This window comes from Phoxinus phoxinus (genome assembly GCF_949152265.1).
Source record: "Phoxinus phoxinus genome assembly, chromosome: 11".
Classification (NCBI taxonomy): Eukaryota; Metazoa; Chordata; class Actinopteri; order Cypriniformes; family Leuciscidae; genus Phoxinus; species Phoxinus phoxinus.
The window spans coordinates 19,168,558-19,185,759 of record NC_136886.1 but is presented as its reverse complement, the minus strand read 5'-3'; the positions used below and the strand labels follow the sequence as shown (position 1 = coordinate 19,185,759).

Below are 17,202 nucleotides of genomic sequence, written 5' to 3'. Positions count from 1 at the left end.
TATATATATATAAGTGATCAGGTCTTCAAAAGACATTATTAAACAGTGCCCCCACAACCATTGAACTTCTCCTATATCTCCCTTAAGGACAGGTGAATGCAGACGAGTGACCTTGAATTGATGGGCGAAGCGAGTGAAAAATAGTCTTTCATTAATATGTTTAGGTCTCAGAGCTGCCAGTGAAACGGGACGGATGAAACGCGGTGTGCTCTCTCCGCTGCCCTGCTTTAAAGACAAACCACCTCTGGTGAAATGATGAACTCTCTAATCCTTTGTATTCATTCTTCTGCCCCCAGATTTAAACGGGTACACTGTCTCTTTTCTGCCTGTTAACAGGCAGCAGTATAATAATGCAGTTTCCTGTGATGTTTCGACACCATTGCTCCAGGCTCAAGCTTAGTCGGCACCGTACGGGATCAAGAAAAAAATGTGAGCCAGAAAATGGATAAAAATGGCCCATTGTACCCCAAGGTAGGGAATGATAACTACTAACGTGAGGCACAAACAGCATAATAAATTATCAGAGATTCTCTGCTCTTGTTCCAGCAGACCAAAATCAAACTTTTCAGCGTATGCTTGGCAGGCCATTAAAAGAATTACTTCATGCTCTGAAAACAGAAGCCTAATGTTAATTTGGATATTTCATCAGAAATGTACAGTTCACTCTCCAGATTAATCAACTTTGCTGTGTTTAATGTTCTCTGCAAGAAAATAATGTGCTTCAGCATTGGACACAGATATTTTTAAACTTTCTTTTAAAAGCCATTTATTTTCTTATTTTACAATAAATTAATGATGTATTATAATCAATTCACATACAATATTTATTTTGAGTTCATTGGCTCATCACATATCTCTCTCTGAACCAACAGTTCAGATGTCAAATACATTTGATGGTATTAGTTGTCATGTGCTCATTAATCCAAATAAAGGGATTTAAATCATCTTAAATTGTTAAACTAAGACTGTGAATTAAGAGAATGAAAGAAAGGAAAAGAAAGATGTCCCCTTCTCAGTATACTGCATTTTAAAGGGGACCTATTATTCCCATTTTTTCAAGATGTAATATAAGTCTCAGTTGTCCCCAGAATGTGTCTGTGAAGTTTCAGCTCAAAATACCCCACTGTTGATTTATTATACCATGCTGTACAATTTTTTGGAAGGAAAAACCTGCTGTTTTCTTGCATGTACCTTTAAATGCAAATGAGCTGCTGCTCCCTATCCCGCTTTCCAGAAGAGGGCGGAGCCTTTGCAGCTCGTGCCTCAGATACTCTGCCAAAAACTAAAACATCTTGGTTTTGATTATCATCTCTATCGCGGCCAAGCTCACGTGACATTGCAGTTCTTCATCATCATGAAAGTTTATTATCTGCATGCGTTTTAAAGCCATATCAGTCGAAAACTTCTGGTTTTCTGAGCGCACAGATCCAAAGCATGTGATACAGAGGTTGTCTTTCACGTCTTATTGCGTTTAAACTGTCAAATACATATGAGGTTATGTCGAACAATGTTCACATAAACATAGTCGGTTATTTCTGTGAACGTAAACAGCAAGTAAAGAAACTTCATGTGCATATTAGATCTGCGTATTAAAGTGAAAGCAGCGTTATAGCCTAATATCTATAGTCTCAGCCTCAGACGGCATGCCCACAGACCGCTGCTGAACGTCTGATGCATATAGCACACTTAACAGGAAACACTTCAGGATTTTCAAAGTCGTCATCTGATTGGTTGAATTCTATGGGATGCCCGGGAGACGTGTAGGCTATGTCATTTTCTTTAACGGCCCGTCTGTACACAAAGATGACGTGACTATGACAATGAGCGCTTATCAGGATCATCTAAACGCTAGATTTTCAAAAGTGTGAAGTATACAGTTCATGGCATATATCTCTGAACAAAACAATCTGTGATTGGTTGCTTCACATACGGCCTCTGGGCGGTCCTTGGCAAATGAAAGATGGAGTCCAGACCTTCTGCTGTCAGTCTGAAGGTCTGGTTACACGACACTAAATATAGCCTATAGTAACTACTGCTATTAATATGAATCAAACAACAAAAGAAAAACACCCACTGCTCTTGAATGAATTAACTTTAGTAGCTTTAATAAGAATAAATGTCTTATTTGAATGCTGCTGTTAAATGCTCTGGGAAGAGATAAACATGCCGGACTGTGTAGGCTACAGCCAAAAACTATAGATCTAGAAAGACGGTTCACCCCTATTACTTACGAATGGGAGAAACCCACAAAACGCAATATGGCGGAATACGCCTTTTACATAGAGCCAACTGCCAATTGGTAAAGTCATTGCATCACTGCTGACGTTAGAAGCTCCGGGTTGCAATATAATGAGACTTGCGCTTAGAACTGCACATGCGCATTGGCTGGTCTAGCCTCAAAAGTAGCGTAAGCTTTTTTCTTTCTTTTTTTTTACGCTATTTGAGCATAAGAAACAACATGGGACAGTTCATGTCATATTTTGTTGCTGATTTGAAACATGTTATTTAATTGTTTGTGAGTTCGTCAAGCAGTTTTTTGAGATTTCAGCATTACCCATTAAAATAGATAGGACTCAATAAATAACAGACTCTCATTCAGGTCTAAATCAAAAATGTTACACAATTATAGCTCACACAACAAGTCTGTGTGCTCAAATTCGTCAAAAAATTGTATATGGTAATTGTATAACTATGCTTATAACTGGACATATTGTAAAAACACTTTTACATAAAAATGTGTTGCAAATGTCCAACTGGCTAAGAACCCCACTCCATCATTCTTTTACCTTGCATAGTTTTGTTCATGGATTTTAAGGACTTCACACAACTATCCACATTGCCATTTGTCTAATTTGTCCCATAATTGTCTTTGTGGTGTTTGCATTCATATGAATTTCTCTAAACTAACTCATGTGTACACTTTTGTACAAACTGCTTACGCCCAACTGAGGGTTAGGTTTAGGGGTATTCATGTGGGTATTCGTGTAGGGGCTTCATGCTATATCTTTTTTTTTTTTTGGCATGACTCCTATATCGTATGAATTTGACACCAATCCACAAAAATGATTTGGTTTGCAAGGCCAACCAAAGATTGGGTGGGCAAGGCCATCAACAAAAGGTATGAAATTAAAAGGTATGAGATACATTTTAAAATTTGCTTAGCAAATTTATTTTGTTTTTACAATTATGCACAATTATATGGTTAGTTGCATTATTTGCATTTGTTTAACATTGTTTTTTTGCTGTCCATGACCAGACCTGCGACTCATTTTCCGTCATGAATCCTATAATGCTAGTTCTTCTACCCAGTGGTTTATACTAATATATATATATAGGATTCCAGTCACTGACTATGTTATGAAAGAAAACTTTCAATGTCAATTGCACTCTCTATCACTGCAAGTAGAGTTTAAATATGTGGTTTAAAATACATTTGACACATCTTTATAGTAACAAAACTGATATGCAAAATATCTTCCATATATTCCATTCCTTTAAATTGTGATCTCACATTACAAACAACAACAAAAATGCATTTCAGGAATTCATATAGTATGCATAACAAGACAGTTGCTTGTCTCTATTATCAAACAACTTAAAACTGCAATCTCCACTAAAAGTATAACAATTTCCAACAAAAAATTATTACAACCACTTTCCGATAAAACGATAAGCATTCCATCCAATTATGATATTATTATTGACCAAATCACTAGGTGTGCAAGTCCACCTACCCACCATCTTTTCTCTATTTTTTTTTAAACACCAGCAGTAACTTCACCTAAGAAGAATTCACCCTCTGTCTCTGGAATAATCCATATCGCGAGCGGGGGATTTACAGTATGTCTCCACATCACCCCGCTTTATAAAGACCCAATGCACAATTTGTCCGTGAATATTAACACGACCTTACCTTTTCACTTTCTCTTTTAAAGAGCGTAAACATTTATTTTGGTCTTCGTTTATGGTGTGATTTGTGTACGCACAGACAGAACATCCCTCCTGCAGTTTTAGTTCAACCTGCAGAATTTTAGGCAAAATGGCGACATTGTAACAGATGGAGGACGAAAAAAAAGGAGTGTAATCAAGTACCATGACAAACTTGTCCCATGTTATAGTGTCATTCTCTGGAAAGGTAGGTTTAAAGCTTACAAACGTCTTCCCTTGCCGGATGTGTGTTTAACCGTGTTGAGAGATGAGTGCGCGATGGGTACAGTGAGTCCTTGCATGGGCACGAGAGCTTAGACGGGCATCAGGTATGTCAACACCGTGCCTGTCACGATCTTGCAAGCTAACATTTCACCTCTCCGCTGTCACGCTATTGCTCTGAATGGTATTGCATTTGGGGGAAAGTTGGACGCTCTTCTGCCATCTGAGGTTTCTCGTTTCCCCCCCATGCAAAACACTTGATACACACTTTTACAAGGTGGGTGTCAGAATCGATCCAGAGCGGTGTCAGTCACTGGATGAGACGAGCCGTTTTTCCGTGTCAGCGGGGAGTTTGTGTCGCGGCCTCTAGTCGCGGGGTTGACACTTGAAGAGCGCAGACGTGTTTAGACGCTCTTCATGAAGGCGCTCGGCGCGACCTTGATTGGAGGGAATCTGTTCGCTACGCGTTTGCGCACCGCGGCAAACAAACATGCCGCCAGCCTATTGCTTTCACTTGAAAACCACAGTCGATCATTTTGAATGGTACTTAAAAATAGGCCCTATGTGAAAGATTCTTGCATGTCCCCTGAACTTTTAATAGCTGTTATCGCACATTTTTTAGGCCTAGTTTTTTTCAAATGGACTGATGTGGCCTACTGGATGGCCGTTTTGATCAATTCTGCTTTACCTCCATTCTAGACTTGCTGATGTACAAAGTCTGTTTTGCTGCATGACAACTTTTTGTGCCAAAGTAAAATCCTACTTTAAAGTCACCATGAAATCAAAATCAATTTTTTATGCAATATTGGAGTTGTATTATAGATCTTACAATATGTGCACAACATTATTTATTTATTTATTCATGTGCCCCCTCGTAATCTTTAATCAAAATAACTTACCCTCCCACTTTCAACAACATCTCTTCTCTGATGACGTGTTCACTGGCGCAATGGCGGTAGCAATGGTTCTATTATAGGGCTGTAAACTATTAATCGTTACAGCCCTAGTCTATTATGTACGATTCGTTAATTTTTAATGAATATTTAATATGACTCAGGAACAACGACTTGTCTGTACTGTACTGGAAAATGATTAGTTGACCTCCAGAGTCTTCGGATTGACTCTTCTGAGTCGTTTGCTCTTTTGTCACATGACGTGATGGCGTAGCCTAGGCCTATTGGATACAGAAATTATTAATAATTCCCAAACTTCCTTACAAACAAGAACGTTGTTAGTTTTTTCAACTCGTACAGTTACGTGATGTGTTTCTGGTCTTTTTTATTTCTTACAATGTATAATTTTTTTAATTTCTGTCATGACGGTTCTTTTCCATAACGTGGTAATAAATAATTTATAATGCTTTAAACTAACTTTATCCGTGTGATGTGGAAAAAAACACTTTGATAAAGTAATTATACCTATAATAACAACATACAGTTACGTTACAAAAGAATGACTCGGGAGGTGAAGCAAGCAATTCTGTTTCTGGTACAGGGCAGGCTGCAAAGCTTCAGACTGTGGATGTGATGTGACAAAAGAACGACTGACAGATCGGGAGGTGAGGTAAACTAACTGACTGACCAGCTAAGCAATTAATTAACCGTTTCTGTTTCCCATAATTTGGCCTTGGCTGCATTACTTTTCTTATTCGAAAATCAGTGTTGGGGGTATTACTTTTTTTCAAGAAACTAGTAAATTAACTCATTACTTTTAAATTTACAACATTACTTCGGAGTTACTTTTTCAAATAAGTAATTCAAGTTACTTTGTTTTTCCATTTATTGACTGACAGCTCTCCTGTCCCCATGTTGAGATAAATCATGAGTAAGTGCAGAGGTGCTGTGTGAACATTATGGTTATTGTAGTTTTAGAATAAATGTGAGCAGGCATTCACTCTTGTTACGGATTCAGCATTACTCAAAAATCAAAATTAATAAAAACAGTGAAATGCAATCTTAGAATATTACGCAAATCATAATTCAATATATTAAATTACACAAAAATACTTTATGTAGGCTTACTAGGCTATTTAATCTCACTTTATTAGCCAGTATCTTTGCTGCTGACCTTCGATGATCCACTTCAACCATACAAATAAGCAGAAATGACTTTAGATATTTTGTTATGAGTTTCATTTTTTAAACATTTTAATGCTGAAGTAAGCGTGTTGAACTTTCTTCTCCTGCATCCTATTCTTCTTCAATCCAGAATGGCAGAACAAAACAAAAAAATTGTTTTAACTGCGCCCTCTATTTATACAGGCATGATTTTGCATTTCTTTCAGCCTGAGGCTTGTTCATTTCATTTTGATGTGAAAGTGTCTTTACATTTGCCAAAAATAGAAAAATGTTTTGTTGTTATTAAAAAAAAAAACAAGCAAGCTCACCCAGGTGAGAAAAATTACTAACGCAATTAGTAACTTTTTTAGGGAGTAACACAATATTGTAATGCATTACTTTATTTAACTTTCCCCAACATTGTCGAAATGTGATCAACATTGCGTAAGTAGAATTTGTCTATTAACGTAACATTTAAATTTTATTCTGCTAAAATGAACAAAATTACAAAAGATCCAAGTCAGTAAAATTATTCTGGTGTTCCAATCACTTTTTTAATGGCCACAGTTGTATAAAATCAAGCACTAGGCATACAGACTGCTTCTACAAACATTGGTGAAAGAATCGGTGAAAGAACGCTCTCAGGAGCTCAGTGAATTCAAGCGTGGTACCGTGATTGGTTCCCATCTGTGCAACAGAGCGGGGTCAACTTTCTGCAGAGTCAATAGCTACAGACCTTCAAACTTTGTGTGGCCTTCAGATTAGCTCAAGAACAGTGCATAGAGAGCTTCATGGAATGGGTTTCCATGGCCAAGCACCTGCATCCAAGCCTTACATCACCAAGTGATATGCAAAGCGTCGGATGCAGTGGTGTAAAGCACGCCACCACTGGACTCTAGAGCAGTGGAGATGTGTTCTCTGGAGTGACTAATCACGGTTCTCTGTATGGCAATCCGATGGACGAGTTTGGGTTTGGCGGTTGCCAGGAGAACGGAACTTGCCTGACTGCATTGTGCCAAGTCAAGTCAAGTCACCTTCTTTTAACAATATAGATTGTATCAAAGCAGCTTTACAGAGATAATAGGAAATTAAAGTAACAGTGCTTCTTTTGGCTTTTCAGCAGCTCTAGATTAATGTTATTGTCCAGCTAAAGTTAGATTTGATTGATTCACTTCCATCTCAACGATCATTAGTTATTAACTTAGGGGCCGCTAACACGACACCGTTCTAACAGAAAACCCTTAATACGATCCGGCCGCTCATTTGCACAAAACAGTCCCTGGTGTCTCGAGAACGCAAACCATAAATTTTTATTCGATTTTTTTAACCGCTTCCGCATAGCCACGTGAACCGGAATTACCCCGACAACGTTTTATCTGTACAGAGGTGTACACAGGGGACTAGTTGACACCTTAGGACTGCGTTGTCGTCGTGTCCAGGCGCAGGTCCTTCATCAGATCCGGATATGGCCTGGATCCGGCGGACTGCGGTGAACCTCGGGATAAAAAGAGAGACTAATATTAGCGTAGACGCAATCCTTCTTAAGTTATGATGTGCCAAGTACATCAGGATTTATGGGAAGTGTTCCCGGTTCTGGCTGATCTAAATTATGCAGGGGGGTGGACTCATTTAAAGTAATGTAATTGTTTGGTTTTAGCCAGGTTTCTGTCAAACAAAGCACATCTAGGTTATAATCTGTAATCATTAGGGGTGTCACGATTCTCCAAATCCTCGATTCGATTACATTTTCGATTCTTCGAAGGTCACAGTTCGATTCGATTCTCGGTTTTTACTTTTTTTTTTTTAAAGCACAGTTGCTATGCCATTTTTAGACCAAACTTTTATGCATAATATCTGACCTTTGTTCGCAATGTACCACACTACATTGTCAAATTTAAAACATTTATTAAGAACATAATGTAACAATACTTATATCTTCAGTCAATTGGAAACTTAAGCAAAATAACCTGCGATCTAGTTTCTCTTTTGTAACTGCAGTCTTCTTCACAGAAGATGACATTCAAGTTCACAACAAAACAAACAAACAAACAAACAAACAAACAAACAGTTTAACAGATAAATCTATGCGTCGCGCAGAGCCACGTCTTTAAAATTCCAACACTTTATTCTCTGAGTGTACACACACAAACACACACACACACACCGGCGGCGTCATTCGCCGTCTGTCCGCGGCGCCAGGACCTTGTTCAAAATTAATCCTGCCGCGCCAGAGAGCGCCATTCACATAGTTTTATATTATATTTATTATAAATGAATACATTTTATATACATTTATTTGTCTCAAATCGTCGTTATGACTTTGCTGCAATATACATGTTTTACATTCATTTACAGAAATCAGCTGGTTGAATGAAAATGGCTGATGTTATCGGATTTTCAGGATACATTCAGTTAACGGACGCTCTCTGAGATAAAGTGCAGACTAAGCAACGTTGTACAGTAGCCTCATAACATAGACATGATCTTAATTCCATAATGTCCTTAAACATAATATTGCAGGCCACATGAAAGTGTGCGTCCGGTGTACGATACCTCGAGTTGTCATAGACGCGCCGCGGCGCTTCTCGACCGGTGTGTGCGATACCTCGAGATGTCAAAGACGCGCCGCTTCTCGACCGGTGTGTGCGATACCTCGAGTTGTCAAAGACGCGCCGCTTCTCGAGCGGTGTGTGCGATACCTCGAGTTGTCGAAGACGCGCCGCTTCTCGTCCGGTGTGTGCGATACCTCGAGTTGTCAAAGACGCGCCGCTTCTCGTCCGGTGTGTGCGTGACTCGCAGCATTTCAACACGCGTTTTTTCTTCTGCTTGACAAGCCGACCGAACGTGACATGGGGGCGTGGCAGCATCGACGATTCCATTTTTTAATTCGATGATCGAGATTGTGACTTAATTTCGATCGATTTCGATTTAAAATCGAAATCGTGACACCCTTAGTAATCATATCATTAACAATAAGTGCTTTTGAAGTAAGGGATCAAATGAGGAGCTCTTTTCCAAAACGCTATAAATCCATTTCAATAGTTTTCAGGAAAATGACATTTTTTACGTAGACCCACACATTTTGTGAATATTCAATTTATCCTGTTAAAATGGTTTTGTGGCTCAGTCTGAACATGTTGAACAATGATTATTAAATCAAACAACAATATTGTTGATGATAAATTCAAAGTTAATAATTTTTTTTTTCAAAACGCTATAAATCCTTTTACTTTTTTTTCAAAACGCTATAAATCCTTTTACTTTTTTTTCAAAACGCTATAAATCCATCAATTGTTTCCATAAAAAATGATGGTTTGTCTTAAATACTTTAAATTAATATAAATTAAATAAGTGCAAATGCATTAAAATAAATAAAAGCCAACTATAATAAATAGTTAAATAAAATAAATAGTACAAATAAAATAAATAATTCATATGACACATTTTAATATTGTCCACCACATATAAATAACACTCATACAAATACCAGTCCTTAAATACAACAATGTTAAAAATACATTTAAATCATTTAGTAACACATTTAGGCTAATAGTAATTTGGTGCCAATAGTAATAGATAGTAATGATAACAATATTCAATAAGTTATTTAGTAATACATTCAGAGTAATTTTTAGTAAAGTGTCAAACCTGTAACAAATAGAACCAATTTGTCCACTACATAAACATGAAAAAACTAATTATTAAATAATGATAACGATATTCAATAGGCAAGTCAGTCAGTAATAAATACATTGGCATTCAGTAAAGTGTCGAACCCATAAAAAGTAGAACCATTGTCTGCTTTACATAAAACAAATCACATAGTGTGTGTATGACCTTTGAGTATGTGAGAGGACAGAGAGAGAGTGTGTGTGTGTGTGTGTGTGTGTGTTTGTGTGTGTGTGTGTGTGTGTGTGTGTGTGTGTGTGTGTGTGTGTGTGTGTGTGTGTGTGAGAGTGAGAGAGAGAGAGAATCTTCATTACTAGCATGGATCACTCTTCATCACCCAGGTCTGCATTGTCAGTCACCTGATACAGTGCATCATTATAAAAAGCCCTCACAGCATCAGGGACACCTATTGCTCTTAACAGTGCCAGCACATCTCTCTTTTTTGCAGCCTTAACAGAGGTCTGCTTCGGAAGTACCTCAGGTTTCAGATCAGCCCACCGCTTGCCCCGCTTTAACACACTATGGAAACAATACTCCCCATTGTAAGTCGTCTTTACACCCACCTTGTTGGTACTCAAGTCAAGCATTCGTGCTTCACTGATTTTGAAGCTCCTCTGAGCCTTAACACAGTCTTTTGAGGCTGACCTGTAATCAAACGCCTCCCAGTCTGTGCCATAAACATGAACTTTGCCAAATTGCTGCAGGATGGCGTGGTATTCCTGTGGTAGCAGAATTGTGTCCATTTTCCTGATCTTCTGCTCAATTCTGCCAAAGACTCGGTCTGCAGGGAGATAACTGTGGCCCCGTACTGGAAAGGTGTGCTCTATGCCAAGGTTGGGGAAAAGCTGACGAAGTTCCATAAGCATGGACACCATGCTCATGTTCTTGTTCTGCCCATAACAAGAGTCACTAAACAGCCGAAGCCCGCTGGATCTGCTGATTTTGTCCTGAAGTTGAACCTTGAGGCAGTCATTCAGCGCAGAAGCAATCATATTGCTGTCTTTGCTACCCTCATTCTCCTGCCACACATACAGATGGACATCATCTTCTGCCTGGTAACTGTTCTCTCCATGGTGCACAACCACACCAAACAGGTACAGATACATCTGCCGTGAGTAATAGGCCTGTCCTATCGCGGTTTTTGGAAGGACCAGGTTTTGCATCATATCAAAACAAAGGGTCACATGATCTTCAGCAACCCTGCCTAACATGTCATAAAAAACACGTGCTCTGCGACGGTGCAAGATGAATAATGCCGATTCCATCCTCTTCTCTGTGTCAGTAAGGTTTGGGTCTGTAATCCTGATTTTGTATTTTGCACAATCAGCACATGCATCTGTAGCTGGGTGACCGAAGCCAAGATTGAATTCTTTGGAAAACACAGAATAATAGAGGGAATAGCTGGTTTGAGCATGGCTCTGAGCCTCAAAGAGCTCATGCATCTTGTGCACATTCAGGTCACTGGGGAGATACTTGCGGCCTGGTGCTCCTCTGCGGCCATAATGGCTGGCCCTGCAGGTGAATGACTGTATGTGCTCAACAATGAGTTGCCTTCTCTGTGCATGCTCCTCACTGTGTCGTGCACCACCTCTTCTCTCTGGGCGGGCCTCAGCAGTCTCAGCGTAATATTGAGCCACCCGGGACACACGGTCTTTGCTGATGCCTGTAAAAGTATATAGATTGTCATATGCATTGGAGCCAGAATGAAATAAACAGAATTACACACAACTAACTATTACTATTAATCCCTACCCCATTTCAGTTTTCTACTTAGCAGGGGATAGGAACGTCTTTTGCTTAACATATCACCTTTCACACATCTCTCTCTCTCTCTCTCTCTCAATTCAATTCAAAAATGCTTTATTGGCATGACTGTACATTATACAATATTGCCATTATAGTTATAAAGACATCAAAATAATAAAATAGTATATAACTTAACTGTACATTTGCAAATTAAATTAATTTTACAAATTAACAGTGTAACTCTCTCTCTCTCTCTCTCTCTCTCTCTCTCTCTCTCTCTCTCAATTAAATTAAATTCAAAAATGCTTTATTGGCATGACTGTACATTATACAATATTGCCAAAGCTTGTAATACAAGATAGTTATAAAGACATAAAAATAATAAAATATTATATAACTTAACTGTACATTTACATATTAAATTAATTTTACAAATGAACAGTGTAACGTTAACTCTCTCTCTCTCTCTCTCTCTCTCTCTCTCTCTCTCTCTCTCTCTCTCTCTCTCTCTCTCAATTCAATTAAAAAATGCTTTATTGGCATGACTGTACATTATACAATATTGCCAAAGCTTGTAATAGGCTACAAGATAGTTATAAAGACATCAAAATAATAAAATATTATATAACCTAAATGTAAATTTACAAATAAACAGTGTAACTCTCTCTCTTCTTTACAGGAAAATATATTTATATAGTGAGAAACCTACAAACAGGTATAAAACTAGCCAATTCTGAAACGAAAGTTGTACTCACCAAACACTTTTATGAACGTCGCCTTGCAAACGGGCACTTTCTCCGAATAGCTGTTGTAGAAAAGACTGTACCTAACAGATAAGTTCCGGTCTTTTTGTTTGTATACGTCCACGACTTTCGCACGCTTCCTTGTCACTTGCGTGATGTCCATGAGATTAAGTATGGCCTGGTCCTGGTCAACCTTGTTTGTTCTCTCATAAAAATAATTAAAATTTAAAATCAGATCGTCCGGTGACAGCCTCTCGGCCTGACAGAAACCTGAGGGAGCAGCTTTGTGTTGACATCCCACGGTTGGTATTAACGCGCCTCCTGAGTGACGAATCTTCTTTTGTTGTTGTTTTTTATGATTATCTTTGTCCAGTCGGCGTTTTCTACCCCCAGGTGTAGGTCTCACTGCCTCATCAAGGCCATCAAACGTGTTTGTAAACTTTGAAGCACTCATTTTGAGGAATTAATGAAATAAACAAACCTCTGTTCAGATCGCCGCCTATTTTGATTGTTTAGAACGCGCACCGAATTCTGATTGGTCGAGAGGATGTATCGCGTTTAGGCTAAAAATAGGTTCGGCGCTTATCGCGTTTTGGAAAGAAACTGCATCTTGCAGTACATTTTAAACCAGGAAATATAGCGATTTTGGCATGACACGTTGATGGAGCAGTGAATAGGTTCAGTACACAGCAAAATGACATGATAAACTCATTTTTTTTAAAATGGCGTTTATCGCGTTTTGGAAAAGAGGTCTTCAAATATTCAGCAACCCAAGCATTATCATTTGTTCATTTGTATTATATCTGTTTTTTATTTGTTGAACATCAATTACATGTTTACCCATAGATGGGTTTGGAAGTTTTTGGTATTTCCTGATTCGGGGAACAGACACAGTCTCTATATGATGATATCTAGGTGAAAGAGTCTCTATGTGATGGGATTTATCTGACCTTAGTGACGTGAGACAGCTAGCAGACGGTCGGTTAAGCCAGTCTGTCTGCTCCCTGACCTGAGCCCCAGATTGTCATGTTTGAGCTCTAAGACTATGTGCCAAATTACTAGAGAGAAGAGCAGCACCATCCCAGGAGGGATGAATACCATCTATTTTCACCAGGTCAGGTCTGCCCCAAAAACGTTTCCAATTGTCTATGAATTATATATTATTTTGCGGACACCACTTACCCTTTACCAAGGGTAAGGTTTGGTGGGACAATTTCATGCTCCCTACTTTGTGGGAACAGTTTGGGGATAGCTCCTTCCTGTTCCAACATGACTACCAGTACACAAAGCAAGGTCCATAAAGACATGGATGAGCGAGTTTGGTGTGGAGGAACTTGACTGTCCTACACTGTCCTCCACCCGATAGAACACCTTTGGAATGAATTAGGAATTCGGAGACTGTAAGCCAGGCCTTCTCGTCCAACATCAGTGCCTGACCTCACAAATGCGCTTCTAGAAAAATGGTAAAAAATTCCCATAAACACACTCCTAAACCTTGTGGAAAGCCTTCCTAGAAGAGTTGAAGCTGATATAGTTGCAAAGGTTCGGACAACTCCATATTAAACCCTACGGATTAAGAATTGGATGTCATTAAAGTTCATGTGCATGTAAAAGCAGACGTCCCAAATCTTTTGGCAATATGGTGTGTTACAATGGGGAAGAAAAAGACTATCACAACTTATGTTTTATGCCGACTTTAACCTTTTTTCTGCCCTTGCTTTTTGCTAACTGTGTCAGTTACTCACAAAGCTAGATTTGCAAGTCATAAAGCTGTGTGACCTCAGACGTAACTCAGAGACTTTCTACCTACATAAAATTTCACCTTTGATTATTTATTTAATAAAAACTATAAATAAACTGAATAAAGTAAATATCATGTCAAAGAGTGCAATTGGACTGTATATCAGCACGGCTGTGATTCAGCCGCATGACTGTAAATGTGATATTTATTTTATAAAAAAATGTCAAAAATTAAAATAAGATATCAAGTAATTTGCTCTTGAAAGCAGTGAACACAGATAAGCAGAGTTAAATATTCCTGTGCAGTTATTCTAGACAGGGGTTGGACAATGAAACTGGTTTTAGATGACTGTAATTTATTATGGTGTAGGGCATTCCTTTGTCCAATACAGCATACATTTGTCTTCGGAATGATAGATACAAGGCCTGTATCAGTGATACAGTGGCCAGAGGGATTTTGAGCCATTCCTCTTCCAGAGCAGTAGCCAGGTCACTACATGATGCTGGTGGAGGGAAACGTTTTCTAACTTGCTCCTCCAAAGTACCCCAAAGTGGCTTAAAAATATTTAGATCTGGTGACTGTGCAGGCCATGGGAGATTTCCAACTTCACTTTCATGTTCATCAAACCATTCTGTCACCAGTCTTGCTGTGTGTATTGGTGCATTATAATGCATGGTCCTCCAAAATGGTTCAGTAGTCCTTGGCAGTGATGGCACAGTTGGGAATGTTATGATATAGTTGGGAATGTCACTGACAAAACAGTTTTGGTGGAAACAGGAGAGTCGAGGTGCGCATTTAATTCTGCAGTGATTTGGGAAGCTGTGGTTTTATGTTTTTTGGATACAATCCAGGTTAGTAAACGGACATTCCTCACAGCTTCCTGTTACTCCTGTTGGTTCATACTTCATGGTGGTATGCCGACATTACCCTGAATACCATAGCTCTCGAAAACACTACAAAGACTTCCTGTCCTGGTCATAGATGAGCCAGTGAGATGTGCACCAGCAATCTGTGCTCTTTTGAGCTCTGATATGTCTCTAATTATGTTGGGTGGATTGCAATATTTTATGTACAACTGTGCTATTGCTCTGCTAATTCAACCTTCACACTCTGCTCTTACTGGTGGAATGTAAAATCAGTGAAGATTGACCACCAGGCCATATGTGTGTCAAACCTCCAACACCATACTAGCCATTGTTTCAGTTTCATTCTCCAACTCCTGTAAATATATTAGCACACTTTGAACTCTGCTTGACCAATTAGGAAACTACCTGTTGTATTAACATATTTAATAGCAAGGATAGTTTGGTTTGTTGCATTGAAGTATAACCCAGGTTGTTGCTTTGTTGGTGTTTCTGTGGACTGTTATTGCAAATGTGTGACTGACCCTTGTATTGAGTTGCATAATTTTTTTTCTAGTTTTTTTTTCTAAGATTTAAGTACCCTTATTATTAATCATTAGTTCTTTGCAACTCTCTGTTTTCTCATTCTTAATTATCTAAGCATATGTTCATAATTAAGCTATTTTTACACAATTAATGCTTTGTTACCATAGACACTGGATACAGGGGCCCAGGAAACACAAGAATAATTACTTTTTTTATTTTTTATTGGTGTTTACAAATAAAGCGGATGACAGATGTTTTAGTTATTATCATTAAGGTGAATCACCATTACAGTTTTAGTTTCTCAGACTTAAGCAGATTTAATGGTCATTTCCCCATTATAATAATCTCTACTTCATAATTTAAACAACAATTAAAAGGAAATATTTTCTTCTTCTTCTGTACTTATGGTTTTTGATAAGTAAGCAGTAATGGCTGTTTTAATGTACAGCTTAAATATTGATTCGAGTTTTGGTTTTAATTTACTTGTAGAGACTGTGGAGTCTGTAGATTTCTGAATGAGCAATCTATTCCTAGATGAGCGATCCATTATAAATTGATGCTAAGACAACAATCCCTTGGAAATATTTCACTATACTGAATCTTGAGATTGGCCAACCAGTATCAAGAATACCAGAGAGCTATAGAATATTATAATGCACACTAATACCCCTGAAAGCCGCACTGCTTTTTTTTTTGTCCTGAGAAAACTTCGAGTTAATTCAAAGTTCATGACAGAGTCCTATCTCAGTCCATGCGTATTTGACAGTAGTCACCTTAATATAATGTAAACAGCAGTCTTAACAGAGATTTAAAGGGGAAAAGATCTGATTACTAAAGCTAATTGAAGGTCAAGATCAGGAGCAGGGCTTAGGCTGATGCAATCTGCAACCCACTGTCGCTCACAAATTCATAATTAAATTCTGTAAAGATAGATTACATAGCATGACTAAGTAAATGAAATACTTCATTTCACACAAATTGATTATGTGTCACTCAGCAAGGTCAAATATTTGCACTGAGATGCATTTGTGGAATGTGCAGAATGCTAAAAATCGGTCCCATCTTCCCTGTTTTTGCTTGGCTCCCAGTTCACAGTGTTCTAAATGAAGACACAGGGGAATGTTTTAATGGAAGTACACTGGCCTGAATTAGCAAGCCAGCACTACTGCAGCTGGGCCGGAGAGATATTTCAGTAAGCTGTTGATCTAGCCAGAACATGGAGACCTGCATAAATCTATTAGAGGAAGAGGCCAAGAGAGAGAGAGAGAGGCCTATTTCTCCTACGTTATGCTATGACTATTAGCTGCTTATTCCATATCATTTAACCTCCAGCATGACTTCTCATTACAGCCACCAGACTCATTAGTATATTACAATGTAATGTGCTCTACTACTTAAATGAGATGTGGACCTTAAGGATTAAGGGGCTGAGTTTTGGTGATGATAGATAGATAGATAGATAGATAGATAGATAGATAGATAGATAGATAGATAGATAGATAGATAGATAGATTTTGATCAAATATCTTCTTCTACCACTGTTGTAAGCTATTGTAGCTTATTTTTGAACGGCTCATGCTTTAGTAACTGTCACATATCCTTTTTAACCTCTTAATATGACATGAATATGAATAATTATCTGTGTGTCTATAAGTTCATGTTGCAGGTGGGTTTTCAGGGAGTCACAGGATGACAATGGTTTGGAAAAG

General features: G+C 38.4%; 1 protein-coding gene across 1 annotated transcript in view; it reads left to right on the top strand.

The window, feature by feature from the left end:
* The first annotated feature begins 3,405 nt into the window (after positions 1 to 3,405).
* znf644b (zinc finger protein 644b) overlaps positions 3,406 to 17,202 on the top strand; it is a 34,863-nt gene continuing 21,066 nt past the window's right edge. The window contains exon 1 of the mRNA XM_079627918.1: positions 3,406 to 4,135. The gene's annotated coding sequence lies outside the window, so the exon portion shown is untranslated. The remainder of the gene's footprint in view (positions 4,136 to 17,202) is intronic.